The sequence below is a fragment of the Malurus melanocephalus genome, unplaced genomic scaffold (assembly GCF_030028575.1).
Source record: "Malurus melanocephalus ecotype Western Australia unplaced genomic scaffold, MMel_1.1 scaffold_64, whole genome shotgun sequence".
Classification (NCBI taxonomy): Eukaryota; Metazoa; Chordata; class Aves; order Passeriformes; family Maluridae; genus Malurus; species Malurus melanocephalus.
The window spans coordinates 943,257-965,369 of NW_026623296.1; the positions used below are offsets into that span (position 1 = coordinate 943,257).

A 22,113-nucleotide genomic window follows, 5' to 3' on the forward strand; every position below is an offset into this window, starting at 1 on the left:
TGAATCTCATTTTCTTGTCTCGAAATAAACATTGGAGAAAGCTGGAAAAAAAAACTTTTGTCTTTTGAAATCATTGCTGCTGTTGCTTGTCATGGGGATTTTTTAATTTTTTTTTTTTTTTCTGAAGGAAAAGCACCATGTTATTTGTGTCTGGGTTTCATATCAGGTTTAGGTCCAGAGGGTGTTTTCCTCTCTGGGGTTCMCCTGCAAGCCCTGCAAGGTGAAACCACTCTGCAGTCAGGGAGGGAGCCACAGCTGGGAACTGCTTAGCAAAATATAAATCCCATAAGAAGATGGGGAGTAAGTGGTGCTAATCCCATTAGTTACCCTTCCCAAACAAGCTGCTCTGTGTTGCAGGATYCCTCAGTGTGGCAGCTTTGTGAAAKGGAGTATCTTGTAAAAATTCCTCGCTGTTTTTTGTGGCGAATGTCGTGTGCTGCTGTTTCTACCACCCCCCATGTGCTCCAGAGATCCGTGGGTTGGTTTGTGCAGCACTGTAGGCTCTGCAYTGGGCTCTCCTCGCTCTTCCTACGTTGGAATCCCAGGGCTGGTGGTGGTTTTGGAAGTATTGCCTCTTTGGGTCTCTTTTTTGGGATTCAGCTTCACCCCAAGTGAGTGAGAGTGGGGAGGTCTTTGAGCAAATGTTGGGAAAAATGTTCCTTTTTGGGTACCTTTCCAATCCCAGGCTGCAGAAGGATTAGAATGGAGCACGGAGTGGTCCAGTGTAGCTCAGACAGGAGCTGTAATTACACAGGAATGTTGGTGGGTGTTGTGGAATGGAGAATTGCAAAGACAAAGCTCAATCKTGCACATTTGACACCAAAAAGTGAGAGATTAGGTGTGCCTCAGAGGAATGAGAATCTTGTGTTTTCTCAGCAGGTATATCTGCCATATGCATATCTGGTTTATGTATTAAAGATACAAAAGGGAATGTTTTATTATTTGAAAAACACATTCAAATTTTTAAATTATGAAGCAGTGTTTCACAGCTTGTTACACTGGGAATGCAATTCAGCTTCTGAACTCATGACTAACACCATGCTATGAATGCACCTGTGAATGMTTATGCTTTAATCCACATCCTGTCATTCTGTTATTGCTTAATTACCCTGATAAAAAGAAGCTTTTCTTTTTCTGCTAAGCACACTCATAAAACGGTAGGTGAAAACTACAGCTGGTCGTAACCAAAGATCAGCCGTACAATCCTTGAAGAATTTCATGTTCTTCAGCAGGTCATGAAATACAGAGGGAGCAGATAGAGCAGAGAGGCACCATTAATTCAGCCCTCATAACTCTGTTCAGAGGAGAGAAGCTCAAAGAGTGCTGCGTTAAGAATAAAGTCGGGTGCAGGTGTGGACTGGAGCCTAATTGCTCTGTCAGGATTACAATAAAGAGAAATGTTATTGTCTGGAATTTTGAAAGGAGTTAGGATAAAACAATGGCTAATATGAAAGTGTGAGGCAAGTCCCATTGAAGTCACTGGTAAGACTCACTGTGACTTCAAAGCCAGMAATCGTCAACTACAAAGGAATGTCTTCCCCTTTCAAGTTTGGTTGTTGCCGTCAGCCCACAGCTGCTTTTGTAGATGGCTGGTGAACGGCTCAAAAGCCCAGCATTCTGTGGTTAAAATTAATCCAAGGGATATTTGCTTTGGCCTTTGTTTTATCCTGGACTTTGCTTTGTGATTTTTGACACACTGACCCGGTTTGAATCAAAATTTTGTCCTGTTGCTGAGACAAACTCCCAAAACTTCCAGTGAGAGTCCCACTGACGTCAGTGCTTTAATTCATGCAAAGATTCGGGATTTGCTGTTTCTTTTTTACATAAGGACATTTCAAGAGGTCACCTGCAACTTTCTACCTTCTTTATGTACCATATTGAGAGGATTAAGAGCAGTTAATMTCATCTAGGTTTTATTTACACTGTGTAAATGTAAATGATTCCAAGCCATAATGTGAAACTAAGAAACCTTGCTTGGGTCTTAATTAAATACCCACAGGAGTTCAGGTACAGCAATATCTTCAATCCCAGATAGAGCCAACAGCTCTGGGAAGTGACAAGGACTGGGAGACCCCTGTGAGCAGTTTGGCTGATTGTCACCTTGAGCCATCTCTACCTCGTGGCTGTTCAAAAGTGTGTACAAAACAGGCTGAACCTCAGTACTGCCCTGCCAAACTGTGCCCTAAATGTATGACATTTCCCASTGTGCTCCCTTTTGGTGTTTCCCAGTTTAATTTCACGAGAAAACGTCTCTTCAAGGCTGATGCTTTGACAGTTTGGGTCCATGTTACAGAAGAGGTATTGCATTTCCTTCCACTCCTTCCAGCTATTGCTCCAGGACACAGCTGYGGGTGGGTCTGTGTGGAGACTTGGCTTTGTTTTCTCTTTAAGAGAATGCAATTATATCTTGGAGTCATATTAACATTTGGAAAAGCATCAAAGTTGATGAATGATCCAGTGGTGAGGTCTGGCCATGGATAGCACACCATCCCAGCACACAGGATACACAACCCTCCTCCTGCAAGGGCCCAAATTCAGGCTGAGGTTGTTATTTGTGCCATGAAGGGCACGAAGTTGATGTGTACTCCCAGCATCACTTCCTGCCAAGTCCAGCAAACTTTTTCTTTGGGGTCTCAATGAATTATAGTCAGGCCAGGCTGTGGCAGCCTCAGAGTTTGTAAATTATTCCTTTTGGTTCATTCACTGCACACTGTCCTAAAAGCTGCCTCAATCATGGGTGAATTAAACAGTAGCAGCATTGGGAGCAAAACATTAGCCAAAACTTGTCATGAAGCACAGACACCAGTTCCTGTTTCTTTGCCTATCCTGTTGTACCTTTACTTTGATGATTCCCTTCACTACTTCAAGGGTTTTGTTATTTGAAGGATGGTTTGGAATGCTCCCTTCCCTCCCTACAATTTTTCTTGCCTGCCACTTGGCCATAGCACATACCACAGGCAGCAGCTCAGCTSTCTGCCATGGATATTGTTATTTTCTTCATTTGCCCGAATGCTTCTCTAGAACAAGTCCCAGGTGGATTAACTTCATTTTGTGTTAGAGGAGCTTGAGAGGATCCCTATTTCTGGGCAAAGCAATGCCCAGCATTTCCAGAGGGCTCATGGAGGCTCTCAGGTGCCTCAGCACAAATCGCTGTCGCTGGTGCAATTTCTCCTGTGGGCTGAGGTTTTTTTATTCCTTTGTCATATCATTACTATAAAAAAAATCGTTATAATTTTAACACTGTCACTTTTATATTGGGAATATTGTGCTTTGTGCCATATCCTTTAAAGTGGTATTGAACCATCCTGCACAGTCAGTAGGTGGTTATGTCTGTGTGTTCTTCAAGCCTTGTGARTAATATATAATTTGCTCTTCTATACTGGAGTTTACTGTGTTATAGCCACTGCTCTCTTACTGTTATAGCCACTGCTCTCCACACATTTTTTTTTTAATGTTTCATTTTTCTGTTCCCTTCCCTTCAATCTTCTTCCAGGCTATTTAAAACTCTTCCACAGGCAGCCTCATATTTCTTGCATAATTATCTGTGAAATTTGTTGGACCACAGAGTATGGAATAACAGAAAAGCACCTGCACTGGCTTTTGAAATCAGCCACAAAAGGATTTTGATGCAGGTTGTGCATGTTGCCAGTGCTTTTAGGAAATGAGGTGGGTTTAACACTGGTCAGAAACAATGAGGAAAAAAAGAAGGAGGTWCTGAAATGCTGTGCAGGGTTTTTCCCTCTAAATTGTACCTGTAAGAAAGGCCTCTRCAGACACCTGAGGTGATCCTATTCCATGTTGTTCCAACACAGGATTTGAAGCTTTAACTCTCAGGCAGCAGGATTGGTGATTTGCTCTCCACGATCTGCTCTTGTCCTGTTTTATATCAGTCACACATCAGGGGAAAAGGAAATCATTCACTGATACAGAACAATAAAATGAAATTAATCCAGCGTTTCCTTTCTCACAGATTGGCTCTGGATCACCTCAGATATCATGCCACAGTGTATGAAATATTAACACACATGTACACACTTCAGGTTTCTATTCGCTTGAGAATCATCCATCATGAGCCACCTGTGGCCCCATGAATTTACACCAGATTGCATCAGGACAGCACTACGAGACCAAACACGAGTCCAGCTGACCAGAGGGAGCACTCTGGCTGTTAATTCCTCTCTGGGCCAGCCCTCTCACCTCTCCAGTGGTGCTGCTGGATGGCTGGTGCTGCTCATCCCTGTTTTTCCATGTGCAAGGACAGCAGTCACAGCTCACATTCCATTTGCTGGGSTTTGCCTTCCTCTCTCTCACCCAGCACCTACAGATGTAAAGGTGACACCTGGTCTGTCACTGCCCAGGCTCAGAATAAGTGTAACAGCCACTCTGTTGGCATGAATGAATTTATTTTAGTTTTTAAATTAGGAGTAAGATTTTAAATTAGAGGTGAGATACCCGCTGTGGGGTGAGCATCCCTAATTCAGGAGTGCAGGGTTCCTTCAGCACAGAGGTGCAGCACATCCCCCTCAGCATCCTCCCAAACACTGCTGCTACCCCAATTTGACCAGCAGAGAGGTGGGCAGGGATCACACAGACACTTCCCTGGCTCTCCTGGAGCGAGAGCAGGATTTGAGCCTTGCAGAGTCCAATGCAAGGCTCCTATTGACTTTGGGTCAGGTCCTTAGTAAATGCTTTGTTAGAGATAATCCTGTATCTATCAGCACTTACATCAAGTGAAAACAGTTCACAGTCACAAAGCCAATAGTTTTCTATTTATCTAGTGTGTACTTTAGGTGGTATCACCAGAAAGCCTTTTTTTTTCCCTGCTCCAAGAAAATGCTTTCAATCAATTCTTATTTCTTGAAGAAAGGGGGAAAAATGCTTTTTGCAATCCAAGGAGTCAGCTTCTCATCCCTCTAGCTGCRCTTCGGCCTAGATAAGAAGAGATCTCAGGGTCCCACATTATTAATTCACTGTCTATATGAATAACGAGCAGCCTTGGTGAATTATTCCACACTCCTGGGAAAATCTATAGCCCTGTCCTTCTGCAGCACCACTGGAACCAGGCAGTAAGCTCATATTTATTTTTATTTGGTGAATTCAGATGACTTCATTTGTAAGGAGGAAAAAAAATGTCTCTCTTCCCTACTGACACCCATTTTGTACACTCAAAAAAGGTCACAGAATATCGCATGTGCTATTAAAAAAAAAATAAATAAGAGAGGTAGGGAGGGAAGCCTAACTTTACTGAAAAAAAAAAAAAAAAAAAAGGAGGGTAGGGAAGCCTAACTTCAGTGAAATATTTTAAGGCTTTCCTTAAAAAAAAAAAGGAAAGATCATGTGTTCTTGAAACAACCTTGCAGCCACCCTGAAATCCCAGCCAGATCCCGAGAGGTGCTGACCTCAGAGGGTGCACAAGCAAAGCTGGCAGTGGCCATGCAGAGTAATTAATTCATTTACCAGGKCACAGCAGCTCTCATTACCTGTTTGCCTTCCCACTGCAGGGCAGAGGCTGCAGGGAGCGGAGGGCAGGCGTGTGCCTGACCCTGCCCATGCTGGGTGTGAGAGAACAGCATCATCTGCTGATCCCAGAGCATCAGAGAGCAGCCTGGGGAGGGCAGAGGGGCTGTGCAAACACATCTGTGTGACCATATGGGTATAAATATATTTATATACATTTATAGGTGTATATATAATATGTGTATATGTAATATATATGTATATAATATATATGTATGTGTGTATTTCTGTGCACACGCTGCAGAGCCAGCCCACCACRGGTGATACTTGCAGCCCCTAGAGCTGCTCAGACACACACAGGGATGTTTTGGCAGTGGTGAAGATGCACAGACAGGACATTCAGGGCTCTGCAGCCCCCTGAGCCAGGAGCAGGGAGGGTTTCCCACGCAGGCTCTGCCCCATTGCCCAGCTCCTGCCCCACACAAACCCACAGTTGGCCCTGGGGAGAGGCAGATGGATGGTCCTGCCTTTCTGCAGGGAGGTTGTGCAGCTAATGAGAGGGTCTGACTGAGGTTTGTGTGAGCCCCTCATCACTGCAGCTGTAATTTGTTTCCCTACCTGTGTTTTATATTTCTTTTCTTTTCCAAGTGATGTTGTGGTTTCCTGCCCAGCAAAACAACCACCCTGTTTAATATCAAGCTCATAGAACAGCTGATTAATCCGCCCCAATGAAGTGCMGAGAGCTCACTTAAATCCTGATTTCCGCAGGAAAAACATTTCCTTTTTCCACTTAGGAGGGGTAAAAAAGCCATAAGTCTTGGCCATAAGTCTAAGGCAGTGGCACTGCCTCCATTTGTGTGAGGGGTGGTGGTTTTTCCAGGCTCCAGCTGACAGATTTCAGTGCAGAGCCCTCACGGCCAACCAAGGYGCACAAACAGCATCCCCGTGGTGAAATTAGGGAATGGCACGGCTCTGGAGCAGTGTGAAGACACACAGGAACATATAATTACTTCACCTCCATACCGAGGAAAGTAACCTTTCGCTCAAATACTTGCAATAAACCCGCTAGAGGCTAAATGGAAAAACAGTAGGAGTTTTCTCCTCTGATAGGCAGCATTAAGTGTTAATCACAGCACTGGAAAGAGCCTGGGAAGAGGGTTTGGAGGCGGGGAGGGCAGCTGGCCATGCTGGTGTGCCAGGCACCACGGGGAAAAAGATGCACAAGCTGGATGGGAAAAGAGAGCCTGGAGAAAATTCCCTTGCAGGGATGAAGACACAGGCAGGACCATGAATTCGGGTGATGGTGATGATGCCTGGAGAGYGTGGAGGAACCAGGACAAGGGATTTCACTGCTTTGGAGACCCAGATCTGCTTTGGTGAGCCCACAATAGGAGACCCTGCCCCCCATGACCCATGTGCAGATCTACAGAGGGTAGATTTGGTGAAAAAAACCCTTCAGCAATGCTAAGGAAGGCTTCTCACAACAACCCCTCACCCAGCAGCGCTGAGGGAGCGCTTTCCAAATTCCAGGAAGGTTCAGAGTCTGGAAGAGAAAGAGGTTTGCTCTTTGCTACCGTTTACTGCGCTGTGTGGAGAGGTGTTCCTGCTGACAGAGGGTGTGTGGTGGAGGATGTCTTAGGAGAAAAAAGGGTTAAACCTTTACACCCTGCCTTTGTGCAAGCMCTGGGTTCATCCTTTCCCTGTGTGGCACAGCACACGTGCACAGCCCGAGCACAGTGCTCAAAATGCTCTCAGAACACAGTCAGACACCCCAAGGCGGATTTTCAGCTGGTGTGAACTGGCTCTTGAAACCYAGAGAGACCTGCTGGTTTGTGCCAAATGAGGGCATGGCTTGTTGGCTTTAGGATGATGAGCAGGATGGTGTCTGGATATTAATCCTGGCTCACAGTCCTTGGGGAAGGAGTGGGACCAGTGTCCAGTGAATCCATGGCCAAGGGGAGCTTAGGGAAACATTGGGGTCAGCCGAGCATCTGTGCTGGGTCCTCTCACACCAAACCCTGGCAGGAATTCTGATGGGAATTTATCTCTGCCAGGGAAGATCTGATTACTGAGTGGCTAATTCTGGATAAGCCCACACCATGAATCTTGTCTGCATCAGCTCCTGTGTTTTTGGTGCACTGTGAAATCCTGTGTGCCCACCGGTGTCTCTAATACCCTACAGAAAATATGTGATGGGAGTATAGCAGAGCAGGAATTCTTATTTTCTTTTCTCTCAAAGCTGCCTTCCATCCATAACCAWGGAGCTAGTTCACAAGGCTCAAATGTGGTTTGCAGGATTAGAGTTTGAACACAAAAGAARTGGATGATTAAGTAAAAATGAAAARGGCTCCTCCACAGTGCACTTTCTCTAAATTAATAAACCAGAACCTGAAGCTATTGCACACTGAAATTTTAAGGAGGCAGTGACCAAATCTTTGAAGGATGCAAACACATCATTTATCCTTTCACTGATGCACAGAGTTCAAATAGGAGTCACTAATTTAGCACTGAGGGTGTCTGCTGTGTTGAACTGTGTGAATTAATCTGGCAACTGAAACAGCAGGCAGGCAAGTCAAGAAGTGTTTAATTGATTTCAGAGGATCAATTATCCATACAATTGATCGCAGACACATTTACAGTTCTTCCTCTCCCAACCAGGTCACTGTGGGACTCGAGCCCCTCAGCAGTTTGTCAGTCTGTAGCCTGCTTTGGGAGATTTTTATGCATTAATATTGAGGAATTGTTTTAAATCTAGGAATCAAGTAAGGGCATTGCAAGCAAGGGATTTATATCAAATCTCAGACTTTGTGCTGAGGAAGTGTGCTGCTCAGCATGTAAATAGCCTTCAGATTTTGGAACAGGTCTCTGTGTGTAGGTGTCAAAAAGCAGTTTACTAATCCTGTATATCAAAGAAAGCATTATTCCTCTTTGGGAGCTATTTCCATAGACCATTCAGTTTGCTACAATACCTGCTCAAGGTTAAGCAAGATGGAGTATGGCAAATTTCAATAGTGTTTAAAAAGTGCTGCCTCTCCCTTTTGAAACCATCATGCAAAAGACAGCGGCGAGGAAAGGAGCTGTGCTCCACAATTTAAGCATTCTGCCCCATGTCATTAGTACATAAAAACKATTCTGCAGGCAGCTGGATTGCTTTTAATATGTAGGTTTGTGTAATCATTTCCTTTTGATCTCAATTCCTAGGCAGCGAGYATACAGCAGGGTTTTCAAGATGCATGTGCATGGTCAGTACATTTTTTTTTTTCTCTTCCAAATGTGCCCAGAAGTCAGGAACAGCAAGGTGAAACATCAGCACAAACCATCACTCAGGAATGAAATGGAGAAGCAAATGACACTGTCTTAACTGAGGACAAAGGCAAATCTCCCATTAACTCAAATGAGAGTAGAAAACATCTCTCTCTATTGGTTTTCTTATTACAAAATGCCCTCTCTTTTTTTCTCCAGACCCTTCCACGAAACACCATCAAACACAGTTGTGTGTAATATACTTATGCAAATAACAAATGAACTCTATTTCCTATAGAAGTTTCCTTTCCTCCTTTTCTTGAAAATCGCCAGCTGGATGARCACTTTTTAAAACAAGAGCCCCTGWAGTCCCTGTGATATGGAAAAACYCAAGTCCATTAGGGCAGKGAACACCTGTACCCAAATTATCCAAGGACATGGGTACTCCTTGCTCTGTGCAGGATGGGGACAGGACAGTGACCACTGTTTGACACCACAGAGCACGGGAACAGGGCAGCAGAGGAGAAAATCTGTCTGGTTTTGGACAGGTTGAGTTTCCTCTGGGATTCAGCTCAGTATTCAGCAGAGGAATTCCCATCAGCAGAGGCCCAGCCTCATCTTTGCACTGTGCTTTTCATTTCTCTTGTCTGTGCATTGTGGTGAGTTTGGGTGATGTGGATGTCAGGGGATCAGGTGAGGTGTTCATGGCAGAGCTGGAGAAGGGCAGTGCTTCCCTCTAGCACAGGGACTGTTCCTTTCTGGGATGGATGTGCATTTCCAGCCACTCTGCCTCAAAAAACCAGGAGAATTAACCCATGGGGCCAGGTGTGGAGAGAGGCTTTGGCTGCTCAGGGCAACAGGCAGCCTTTGTTCAGAGAGAAGAGTTTTAGGGCAGCAGAGCAAAGRATGGAGGAGCAGGAAYCTGCTGTGGGATCAGGAATCTGCTGTGGGATCAGGAATCTGCTATGGGATCAGGGCAAGGTAACCAGAGATGGACAATGACTAAGAAAACAGTGGGGGGTTTAATAGATATGAACTCCCCATCATTAAATGTAGGGTGGAAATTAGGAGTAGTGCAAGCTCTGAGAAAGGGTTGGCTRCAGCTGCCCATCAGGGATGACAGCTGGTTTTGAAGGATTCCAGTGTCTTTTGTCACAGCCACAAAATGCAAAGTAATTAGTATTATTTGATCAAATAACACTGCAGCATACTTGTGAGCAATGGGTGGATCACAGACATAAAAGCCAAGATAAAATGCTGTAGAGCAGACTCATAAAACTCATTTTTATGTTACAGACCAAAAAAAACTTGCTCTTGAAGTCTTTAGTTACAGTTTGGCTTTATTTGATACAATCATTTTTTATTGTTTGGTTGACCAACATTGGTATCTTTTTTTTTATTCATTTATTTGCAATAACCGGCTGATAWATCAGCTTTAGCAGTGGAACCAATTAATTCTCCATTGTAAATATTGACTTAGATATTTTTAATCTATTCTGTTTGTCAGAGATGGCAGTCCCGTACTTCCCCGGATGAGCAATAATGAGGCAGCATTGCAGAATCCTTTTCTACTACTCCTCTGAAACAGCCCTTGTAAATTCTGTGTGATCATTGCAGGGGGAAAAAAAAAACCCACAGCATTTGCAAACACAAATTAAGTAAATTATAGTTTTGCTACCTAGCTTGTATTCTACCAATGACCCCTGGTGCCCACAAGTGGGGATTCTAGCAAAATATATYGGTTTGAGTTTGCATAGTTCCCAGCTGAGCTGCTCATTAAAGCATGGCAGGATGGGGACTGTGATCAGAAATTATCTGTGATTACAAAAGATCTGTTCTGAATGTGTTTTGTGCAATCAGCTTAGATAAATAGAATGAATGGGGAAGGTTTTGGAATTCCCAAAATTCAGATGTAATTGCAARTCACCTGGGTCTGCRTTTTACTGTTTAATGGCACCTTTGKAAAGCTGATACAACTTCCTAATAGAAGGAATAAATTGAGAAACCTGGTTAGAAGCTCAAGCTCTGAATGCAACAACCCTTATTCACAGGTCTTTAGTGAAACCTCCTGCAAGTGTGTGCAGAGTTCTACCAGCACATTTCTGAAATCACCAGGASCACTCACTCGTAGCTAGCTTCAGGTTAGACCCTTTCCATCTGAACCACTTCCATTTTAAACTCACTCTTTACGGTAAGCATAGCCACACTCTTCATGCATTTTGCATATTCAATTTTCAAGCCAAAATACAGGAGCTGCATTGTCTTCAGCACTCCCAGCAGGAAATCAGGCTCCTGCAACATCAAACCTTATGTCACCCCCRGTAATGGGCTGAAATAAGGACTGTGCCTGCCCAGCTCCTATTAAAATTAATGGGTGCTGGGCATCCATTCCCTCTAGGCAGCTTTGGAAATATCAGCCAAAATGCAGTTGTAAGTATTAACCTTTAGGAAGTTAGTGTTGGCAGCTTCTCACTGCTCTGCGCTGGCTCCTGAAATGAGCGGCTCTGATGGGACCGGCTCCTCTGGGGGCAGCTGGGGGGGATTGGCACCTCTTGGCTCTTCTGGCACCTCCAGGAGCCTCTTCTGGTACCTCTGGGCTCTTCTGGCACCTCCAGGAGCCTCTTCTGGTACCTCTGGGCTCTTCTGGCACCTCCAGGCTCTTCTGGCACCTCCAGGCTCTTCTGGCACCTCTGGGCTCTTCTGGCACCTCTGGGCTCTTCTGGCACCTCCAGGAGCCTCTTCTGGCACTCCGGGCTCTTCTGGCACCTCCAGGCTTTTCTGGCTCCTCTCTGCTGTTCTGGAATCTCCAGTTTTGGCAGAGCAGAGCCTGGGCAGTCAGGAGGGACATTGCCAGGCTGCCCTTCCCCTCCTGCACTTTTTTTTCCTGGCCATCAGAGGCAAGCAAGACCAGCCCCATAAAGGTCAGTAGAGGCGGTGTGAAAATGCTGCTCTGACTCAATGGTGAAGGATGGGGCAGGAATGCCAAAAATATTACAGGCTAACTGTTAAAATAAGCATATTTGGTGTWGAAAAAAAATCTGTCTGTGAATGCTTTTATATCTTAAACCTTGCAAGGAACTTTGCCCTGCTGATTTAACATTCTTTAATTAGTAGGGGTTTTTTCAGTTTGTTTTTTTTTTCCTTTCCTGTCTACGTTTGTGAAGAAAAATAGTCTGGCATTTTAAAAGAAAAAGAGGATTAGAATAATTTATTATTGGATTACTATTAATCTAATAGAAACAGCAATAKAAATTCCTGTTTATAAACAACCTCCAGGTCTCAGGTCTAATCCATACAGATGGTGACCTGTGAGGAAGCAGTGTTTCAGGAATAAATTTGCTGGTTTGGACTGGAGGGTTTCAACCCAGCTAATAAACTCTCAGTAGTGCATGTCTGAAATGTTACTGCAGTAGCTGGAGAGCAAACTGCCCCATTTCTTTTTTTTTTTTTTAACCAAATAGTTCTAAAATAACCCAAGTGTAATCACCACACTCAACTAGCAGATTGTTCATGGACACAAAATAGAGTCCTAAATCAAATAAATTGCTAACTGTGAAGCATTTCCTGGGCTCTGCTTTGCATAGTATGAGATAAGAAGCAAATATAATGCACTGGTCTCTATTACTAAATGCTGCTAAAAATGCAAAGTGATAAATGTGCTCTTTCAATTTCAATAGTGCATCATTAGTAGAGAAACCCTGTGAGGATCACCTGCATCTTAATGACTTGGATCTTCACCACCCCTGTGAGTGCAGCTCTGTGGTTTTGGTGGATACATATGCCCTTTTAGGGAGCACTGATGTCATTTTTTTGAATTCTGCCATGTTTTTATTCTGGTGTTCTTATTTTTTTTTTCTTTTCCTTTCTAAATATGACTGTCTAATAGTGATGGACCTGGAGGAAATRTGTAGCCAGGGACATCAGCAGTGTTTGCAGATCAGGAGAAGCAGAAGGGGCAGCCAGGGCCCTTCCTGGCTCTGCTGAGTCCACAGGTTTTGGGCAGAATTATGGGCAAGGCTTGCTGCAGCATCCCTGTGCACAGGGTGTGGATCCTGCACTTGTTCTGCTAGTTTTTTCCTGAAATATTAGGTCTTGCTCCATGTAGGTTTCTGTAGAATACAAATCAGCCATGCTGGTGTAGTGTCCTGCTTGTACAACATATTTTGGTTATGTCTACCCTCATATTTGCTCACTTCATGGCACACTACAATATGTCAAAAATGTAGATGCTGCTGCTTTCTGTATAATTTTTCATCTAAAAATGACAGGCGCCTGAAATTATTGCCGTATTATTTTTGTTTGGGTTTTTTTTTTCACGAAGAAAACAATGCCAAAGATGTTGAGAGGTTCTTCCCAGGAGTTTTGCAGAGACCAAGGGGGCTGTACTTGCACTCTGAAATCTAACAAAAAAAAAATACAATCTGCTATTTTATGCTGCAAAACAAGGCAGGCATCCAGCARGGGCAGGAGCACAGGCTTCATGTAGAGAGAAGAAAAATTGGGTTGTGGGCAAGACAGGAGTGAAGAGAAGCCACACTGCAGAGTGTCAGCTGTGTAATATTGGATACAGTAAATAACCTCAAATATTTGGATTTTTTTCCTGYTTTTAAAGCTGAAAGAATGTAAAATAACTAAATAAGGAAATGCACTGTTCAGATCAGTGATAGTGTACCTGTGAAGGATAAGATAAAAACAGAGCATGGAGACAGCCCCACAGGGTCATGGTTGCCAGTCTGGGAAAACCCTAAGGTAAAAGGAAATATTTCTACAGCTTTTCATTCCCATCCAAAAATACTCTTCYTTCCCATTTCTCTTTGGTGTCAAAATAAATGAAAATGTTTCATAGTGATTAATGGTGTGCTGGCTACACAGTGAATGCCAGTAGGGATGCAGCTGATCAGCAAAGAGGATATTTTCAGAAAACCTCATCATATTTTGTTTTGACTTTATGCTGACACATTGAATTTTAGCAAAAAAAAAAAAAAAAAAAAAAAAAAGTGATGTGATTCAGCCAGTTTCATAGGCAAGTGTGTGAGCACTCAGGCACTCACAGGGAGAACCAGGCCTCTGAGGATTCTGTGGTAGGAGAAACCTTTCCAGAGAAATGCTCCATCACTGGACAATRCTGGGATGCTGTCACCATTTGCACCTGGATTTTCCTCCCCAAGGGTTCTGTCAGGAGCATTCCTGAGGTCCCTGAGCCCTCCCAATGTTGGTGGCACTGTGGGACCCAGTACATGCTACCTCTGAAAATAAAAGGAGGTGACAAATGTCACTGTGTCCTTGTTTTCTCTATGAAACAGTTTAGTAATTTAAAAAATGCTTACAAGGTTTTGGAGGAAGGACCAAAAAAAACCTGCAACCTAATGCAAATTAACTCTGTGCTTGTAGGTTTTGATGGAGCTGGTTATACATAAAGTCTGTGCTCTGTGTGTGTTCACCTGGAGACCTAAATTATTATGTAGAAAAAAAGAACAACAACAGMGCAATATTGCTGCTTTCTCTACCATTGATCTTTAGTTTCCCACTTCAATTTTGCCTTCTAGATTAAGGGTGTGTTTTTTTTACTGCTGTGTATGTGAGATGTTTAAAACTTGCTTGGGATTTCAATTTCCAGAGGGTTCTGTTGGCTGWGGTTGTAGCTCATCTAACGTCTTGACAAAGTCCAAGCTCTGTGTTGTAAAAGTCAATTTAGTTTTAAGCTGTTGTTTTCCCCACTACAGTGAGTAATCCAATTTTTAATTACTTTTTATGGTTTTTGTGTTGGGGTCGGGGGTGTTGAATATTATTTGCTGAAAATTTAGTTGTTTGTCACTACACTGGAGAAACCAAGCCTCACTGGAATAGATTGTTATCCAGTGTAATGTATTGRTCAGGTCAGGCAGTAAATTAACAGGAGCAGAACACCATTAAATTTTGAACTTAATTGCCTTCTACTCTTAATTTCTATTGGATATAATCAATAGGTGCCAGAGGAAAGTTTAAAGAGTTATTTAGCAAGCTGCTATTTCCTGCAGCATAATGGAAAACTAATGTTTCATCTTCTTGTTGATGCAAATTATTTGTAGTTCAAGTGTGGCCACTTAAGCATTTTATCAAAGACTCACTTTTAGTTCTGTCTTGATTAATCTTCATCCYTCCAAGAAAGAAATGTGATTTAGTGACACAATCTGTTTTGGTTTAGCTGCCCCTTTGGTCTTTGTTTCCCTGCAGGATCTCTCCAGTCCCTGTTCCCATCTCCAACCATGCACACCCTGGGGTTATTCTCATGCCAGCACCTTCCAGTAGCATTTCCATTTCCAGGGAAGTGCCATGCTCCAGCCAGTGGAAAYGAAAACCATAGCCTTGGTTTTTCTTCTTGGTTCTTCTCCTACTGTTTGGGCAAGTTGTTTTTTTCCCTTATTTTCCTGCCTGAAAAACACCAATGTGATCAATTGCCTTCACCACGGGCTGCTGTCAAGCTCAAGTGTTGCATTTTGCTGCTGGTTCCCTGTGCTGATGATGCACTTTGTTCYCTTCTCCAGCCTCAGTTTGTTGCTCCTTCTATCTCACATTTCCCTCCACGGTAATACTTCAGACACCTTTTTTAACTTGCCGTTGAATTTCAGTACTGCTTATCCTGCTGTAATCTAAACCYGGTCCCTTATAAATCAATATCTCAGTGCTATTATTATTTTTACACCTYTTGGAGCACTCTTTCCATTACCTGGTCTTTTGCTAATAAAATGCTGCAGAGGAAACGCCAAARCCATGTGCCCAGTGTCACTGCCCTGTGGAATTACGGGGACATTAAAAAGCCATTGAATGGAGGATAGACATCTGATGCAAATTAGGGAACTATTGCAAATTTTGGTGGGCCTTGGAAACTGTATTACTGAAGCAGCACACAGAATAAAACAGGCCAAGGTAATCATAGCTCATATTTTACAACGGTGTCAGTTCCGTGCCAGTGGTGCTGCTCCATATTTATAACTTTACATTGGCATGAGGCAATTCACGTTCAAGCTAATGGGAGTTTTCCAGGAGTGTTGATTCAGGCTCCTGATGAGAAATGAGTATAGCSCCTTTTGCTCATCTTTATGGCAGAAATAGCAGTTAGAGCTGAAAGAGTCTACTTGAGGTTTTATCAAGTGGAGCATAATGATGCACCAAATGAACAGACCTTCATAGAAGTCTCATTTTCTARGAGAGTTGGCTTATACTTGCTCTGAAAACCAAGTACCTTCAGGGAGTGGCAAGCTACCCACCTCAAAATTGAGTAATAACCATTGATCCTTGCTCTGAAATTTTGACCTGTATCTGCTCACAAATCTCTCCTTTATGAAATGTGTAAAAAGGGTATTTTACTGGGAGCACATTTGTTTTTATTCGAGTCCTATATATTTGGAAAAACATTGCTTGCTGCCTGTGCAAATTCAAAAACTGCCAAATCATCAAAACAGCTGAGTATGAATTTACCTCTTTGACAATTATTTCTTGTCACATTATTCTGGTTAACAGGGAATTCATCACAGCGGAGAAGAAAAAATAAAGYCTCTTGACAGTTACAAGAAATTACCTGTGCTTACAATAATATATTATCCAAGGGAAAGCTGGAGGGCAGAGTTTGACAGAGCTGAAGCTGTGCCACCTGCAGTGATGTCCTGTGACCATCACTGGCCTGGAATTAACCTTTGCTGAGGAAAGATTCGTTTGTGTCACAGACTAGCAGGGATTGTGAAAGGTTCACAGCCCCAGCTCCCCAGAGAGGCTGAAATTCTCCTGTTGTGGCCATTCCTGGTGTCCATCACACCACTGGACTTTATACTGGGAGGAGACARAAGAGGTGGKGYTGTGCCTATTGTACATTTAGGGGACTGAGCCACAAAGCCCAGGTGCCCCTGGAAGCCCATGGGCAAACAAGAAATTGGCCAYGGGGCTAATTGAGTGCCTCTGGCCAGGATGGTGGCAGCAGCTACACTGGCATTCCTATTTCCCATGAAGAGCCTCTCCTYRTGTTTCACTCTTCTGCCAAGAAAAAGAGAAAAGCAGATTTTTCTCTGTCTCGCCGAGGAGAATCCCCTTTTCATCCAAATGAATTACGCTGTCTTTGAGGCGCCAGATTAATCTGTCTGTGATATCCCTGGTGCATTGCTTCCAGACTAACACATTATCTTGTGTTCCTTCTCCCATGATCTGCTGGAGCAAACGAAAGCTAGCACACATGGTAGGCTGGAAAGACTGCTGCCCACTGCCACAAAAATCTCTACAGGAACAATTCTGTTCCTACAGGAATGATTCTGSCCTGCTGAAGAAGAGAGGTGCATAACAAGACAATATTTATGTTAATGTTGATTACCAGGATAGTTTGGTGCAGCTGAAGCTTCTCTGACTTGMTGCCATCATAAAAACTTTGTGAACCATGGATTATTGTGTTTTGGGTACACACAGCAGGACAGGCAGACAAGGTAGGAAGTCTCAGAGATACACATGAATTAGGATTAAATGGAGCAAACTAATTCTCAATCAGATCTAGTCACCACTAAAAGAAAGAAGATGGAAAGAGACAGGGTCAAAATTAGCAAGATAACAGATTGCATTTCTGGTTGGGAAGAAGTCCTGGTTTATGAAATGCTGGTGAATTTAATGTTCAATTCTACCCTTATTTGTCATGCACATTTGTGAAGCATATTTGCAGTCATCACCTTCTAGGTGAATCAGGGCAGTGAGTTTTTGTTTTTCTAGGAGCACTGGAGGTTTTATAGGTTAGCCTTGGCAGAAGCCTGCCTGTGGTAATACACAATTCACATCATGGTTAGGCTGCCCTCTCAACTGTTGCTGCTCTGTCTATTCTCTGCTGTGTTTGTAAAGGGATCAGGACTGGAGCTGGGAGGTTTTCTTGTGATCCCTAAATCCAGAAGTGTATTTGCACCATTTTTATTCYCAGAAAATTATCCACTGCTCACAACTTGCTTTCCTGAGAAATAGTCAGACAAGACATTTTGGAAAGCAGGCTTATTTTGTGCATGCTGTGTGCAGTATTAAAAACTTATACCAGACACAAACTCTAGTTATTACCCAAAACCTCCACACAACAGCAACAACACCCAAAACTCAAAAGCAAAATAAAAAAGAAACCTGCCCAAAAAGATCCAGCCCTTCAGAGGTTTTGCAAGATAGTTCTGGGAGTTTCAGGCAAAGAAAACAAATTCTTTGCATAACTATTCCAACTGAGTGCATTGACTCTAAGCATGGACTGTTTTCAATTCTGCCTTGTCATTCAGTCTAAAGAGTGTTTTGGTGGCATTTTGGAGTTTCCCAACACATTGTTACTGGCAGGTGTAAGACCTTTGGACTCTGCTCAAGGGGAGCTGAAGGGAAGCTGCTGTTTCTGGAAGCAGCTTTGCCATGAGTTCCATGGCCAGCAGAGCTAACAGAGGATGGCTGCAGAAAAACTGTGTAACATGGTGAAAATGGAGAGGCCTTTATTTGACATCACTGGAAATATGAGTGTGAAACCCTGCACATATATACACCTATTTTCCAACAGTTTCAGCAAAACAAGGAGATTTTCACATCTTTGTTCTGAACAATAAGCAAGTGCATTTTATAAAAATGTGTTCAGCACTAAGTAACAAATTCTCTTTTTGTCTTCGCAAGGCATCATCAGGAGGTGATGGCATCTAGCCATTCCTACTCTCCATCTAGCCACAGAGCCGTGAGAGCATGCATGTAAAAATGCATAAAAATGTCAGCCTTGCAATTTAAATGTCAACTCTTCAATCTTATTCCAGTACATTTAGWCCCTCCTTTGCATACGGCGTGGCTTTCTTACAATCCTACTTTTCTTCCAAATGACAGAGGAGGCATCCGTGGCCCTTTCTGATCGTTCCATTTGTTACTCTCCCCTTGCAGTGTGCTCTGCTGAGAGACCAGAGAACCCCTCAGGGATATTAAATACACAGTTCTACTGTCTTTGTGCTGACCTGACTCCCTTTTGCTCCAGCAGAGTTGGGGAGGCTCTTGCTGAAATGTTGCTGGGGTTTGGTTTCACTGTGATCTCTCCCGTGGGGGGACGATGCTGCAAAGGTGTGTCCCTGTTGCCCATTTCTTTCAGTGCCCTGAAAAAAAAAAAAAAAAGGAAAACACATTATTAGATATATAGATATAGATATGTATTTGTGTGTGATCCATTTCAGAGCTCTCTGGTTGTCTGGAGGGGTTTTCTTTCCCATCCTGTGTGGTTTTTTTCAGGTCTGGATCAAGGGGAGCCATTTGGCACCGGGCTGGGTGATGCTTTGGTGGGTTCTGCAGGCTGCTAAGAGCACAAACACACCACTGCTGCACTGCTGGAGCTGCAGACAAAGCTTTCAAACTCACTTTCAAAGTCTGAGGAAATCCAGTGAGTTATCTAAATTCCATGTTTGGGCACCTAAACAACTGGCCCTCGGCAGTTTCCTAAATTAAAAATTACAATTTAAAACAAAAAGCACTAGCTATACAATTAATTTTCTMATGTTTATTCTATTTGAAAGTAAGACCAAATACAATGAGTGTTWAAAAAGAAATTTGCATAATTTGCTAGCTTTTGAAGAATTTCCCCCCTAACAGTAATAACAAATGTACATGTGTACATTAAGATATTTCTCTGGAGTCAGATTTTTTTAGATTATTGTGATATAGCTAGATAAAATCTTACAGCCATTCTTAAGGAACTCATGAGTGCCTTTCTATTCCACTGYCCACAGAAAGTGGGAAGGACTGCCTCTATTTCTCTCTCTAGAGGAGAACACAAATACAACCCTATATTTTCACTGAAGGATCAGGGATATTTTCCTGTTTTTCCCTCTGTCCTTCAGAGCWGCTTGTACAATCCACAGTGATCCAGGAACAAGAACATGCTTTCCCTTCTACCTTGGCAGGATTTTGCAATGTCAAGGCAGGGCCTGGAAAGTGCTTTGAGATCCTTGCAGCAGAAATGTCGAAATTGCTCTGGTGTGATGAGACACCAACTTGGCTGCAGCATGAACCTCCCTGTTACTATGAAAGACTTTGGAGGTCAAAAGCTGTCCTAATTTGACATTTCCACCTACTTTTAAATAAATATAAATGCTGATAGTGTTTTAATAATTCATTTATATTAAAATCCAAAATCTTGAAGCAAATCAGCCACTAAAGACCCTTCCTTGCAGAAACCCTTCCGCACTTCCCTGCGAGGCAGAGCTGGAAGTTCTCCCCATGAGCTCCCAAACCAGAAATGAAACCTTGAATACTCCCTGGCGAAGATTTGAGGCCCTGAAAACTCAGTAACTGAATATTCATTTTGTCCATTCTTCAGAAAAATAGTTACAATTTGAAGTACCAGAATAGCTCCATTCATGAGCCACGATGTGAGCAAAGCCTCCGCCACCGGTGCCGCGTCTGAGATTCTTCTTATGAAGCCAACAAAGCTGATACATTAGCACGTAYAAAAATAAAGAAAAAGAGATATCCAGGGAGAGAAATGATGTTTTTGTCGTGAAGGGATGTGGGTTGATTAGAAGCACAGGTTTTATTTCTCTCTGTTGTTCCCTTCTTTGTGCAGAGCAGGACAATTGGGGTGCCGGGCGCTCCTGCTGCAGGGCTGGGTGATACCAGGGCTCCAACATTTGGAACAGCAGATACTCGGGGTGAAACTTTCCCCTGATTTGAGCTGAACTATTCATCACACACGTAGCTGTCATTAATCTTACATGCAGAGCCAGGCTTCTCATATTTCAAAATCTTTGGAGAGGCAGCTTTTTAATCTATATTTGGTTCTTCTTTTTTCCCCCTCTGAGATTGATTTCTCTTTGCATATAATGCTGCAGTAGTTTCAATTTAAACAGAACCCTGAAATAAAATAGTTGAATTTAAAATCCTAGCAGAGAGAAAGGAAACAATTATCTTGAAATTCCTTTTTTTATTTTTTTGGAGGTAAAATGCTTCAATGACAGCACTGCTGACTGCCAAAATTGACATGTATTTTAACTTCTGTTTCAAGCAATGCATTATCCTAATCACAACAAGAGGGCACATACTCCAGGATGAAGCCATAAATCCAATTAATCTCAGTAGTAATTCTCAAAGCARTTCATTATAATATAATGCAGCAGCTTGAAGTATGTAAATTACAGCAGTTGAATATGCWTAATGACCAGAGGCAGATGCAGAAGCTGCCCAGCAGCTCCTGGTGGCAAGTTCTACCTTCTTCTKCCTCCTCTCTGACACATCATCCCTGGCAAAAGGCAAATCTGCTCCTGAGAGAGGAGGAGAATGAAGAAAAAGGAAAAGGAAACAAAAATGTCAGGAAAAACAGGAGAAAAGGTGGAAWTGCTCTGAGGGCAGCAAGTGGCAAGGGTGTAAGGTCTAAGCTTATTCTCAAAAATACATGAACTGTGGTAGCTGCAGGCTATGAAGTATTTCTATCAAAAATTTGTGGTGACTAAGAGCAAAATTTTTAAGTGRCTTGCATATCTCTCTGGGTTCTTGAGATAGTAATACAGCTGTCTGCTCCTTATTTTGTCGGTCATTTACACAGCTCATCCTCTAAACAATCTGTCTGCTAATATTCAGAARGGATGTTACTGGAATCCCAACCTCTTTGCCATTTTGCAGAGCTTAATCTGGACAGAAAACATTATAAATTCAGCGCTGTGTGTCACTATGGGAACTGTTTTTGCTGCCAGACAGGGCTGGGAAGGAGCTGGGAGCTGGCTGTGGAGGCACGTGTGTGTGTCTGTGTGTGCCTGTCTGCCAGGCAGCCACATCCATAAACATTCCARTGCAGAGATGTAAATTCTACCATTAAGTATTTGCACCTCTTTGCTTCCCCATTTCTTCTTATTTTGCTTCATTTAGCATAGATTATCTCAGAAAGTCTGGCAACTAGTCAATTAATGAATTCCTTTCAAAGGAGGGAAAAGGGAAGATTACAAAAATTCATCAAGCCAGCATAAATCACCATATCTTCCCCACCTGAGGATCTGACCCTCTAACAGTAGTTTCTTTCTTCTTTATAAAGGTAATTATTCTATTAAAATTAATAGTAAAATGAATACTGCTGTGACTGAATTACATGGGATAAGCGTGAAATACTGTGATCTGCTCTGCTATGAATCAGTAATTATAGTGTGCCCGGTGAAATTTGCATACTTTGCTCTCCTTCCCTGCTATCTGCCTTGGCTTGGTTGCCAGAGTTCTCTCCAGGGCTGGAGCTGGAGATTGCTGCTGGTTTATGGAAAGGGGAGGTTTTTGCAAAGCACAGCACCCCTGAGTTTTTCAGATAGCAGAAGTTACAAGATAAGCTCGTGTTTGTTTGGTGTTTGAAATAGCTGTGATTGACTTTCTAAATGTGATGGTGTGAGGTTTTTTTTTTTGGTTTTTTTTCGTGCTGGATGAGGTGAGGGGGAAAAG

General features: G+C 42.9%; 1 protein-coding gene across 2 annotated transcripts in view; it reads left to right on the forward strand.

Moving 5' to 3' along the window:
• TAFA1 (TAFA chemokine like family member 1) overlaps nucleotides 1-22,113 on the forward strand; it is a 204,326-nt gene that overhangs the window by 164,477 nt on the left and 17,736 nt on the right. The gene's annotated exons all lie outside the window — the stretch shown is intronic.